Here is an 898-nt window from a genome sequence, read left to right as displayed (position 1 = left end):
ATCCGCCCGGTCCGTCAGCCCGGCTCAGCTCCCCGAAGCCCTCGCGTTTGCCGAGTCCCGCGTTATCGGCCGGCGTCTCCGCCGCGTTTGACGCGCCGGAGATCGCAGGGCCCCGGCGGCTCCKCGCGGCAGCGCACGGGGGCTCGAGCCGGGGGCTCCTCGGCTTCCTGCTGCCGCCCCGAAAGGGCCRGTTTTCCTGCAGCAGCTGTTTGCACCCCAAAGCCCCCCGGTCCTGGTCTTAGCGAAGGTTAAGCTTTCTTTTTGTTTGAGGAGCCGAAACGCTCCTGAGTTAAACTTGGCCGTTCCTTGCTCAGCAGCGATTGAAGCGCCGGCTCCCGCCTTGGACGGAGGGGACCGCGCGGGCCGGCAGCCTCTGGCATCACCCATGCGGGGAGGAGATGCGTGAAGCGATGCATGGAGCCTCAATCCCTCCCTCTTGCGAAAAAAAAAAATACCCAAAGCAAATTAAATAAAAAACCACTAATGCCACTTTTCGCAGCTTAAAATCTTCATTTTTTTGCAGCTCCRGGCAGAGCCGCAGCAGCGTGACGCTTGCTGACCCTGCACCAGCCCGCAAGCTGTGCCCCGGGGATGCCGGTGGCCGGAGCAGCACAACGTGTCCCTGCGGGCGCCCGAACCCTCCCCGGGCGCTCAGCTCGGCTCCCGCCGCCGCCTCCTCCCGCGCCCTCGCCCGTGAAATGCAGCCGAGGCGCTGCCTTAGTTTTTCCCRTTTGCATTCCTCCGCCGACGCACCCTCTCCCTGCGTCTCCAATAATACCGCCACGGATTAATTGGCGCTAATACGACCGTTCGCAGCTCCATAAGAAGCTGTCACCTCGCGCACAATGGGCGAAGCGGCTGCTCGGGCGTTACCTCCGCTCCGCGGGGAAGCGCGCTC

Source organism: Rhea americana, unplaced genomic scaffold, assembly GCF_003343005.1.
Source record: "Rhea americana isolate MKP2758 unplaced genomic scaffold, rheAme1 scaffold_311, whole genome shotgun sequence".
Taxonomy (NCBI): Eukaryota; Metazoa; Chordata; class Aves; order Rheiformes; family Rheidae; genus Rhea; species Rhea americana.
Note: the sequence above shows the minus strand (reverse complement) of the source record.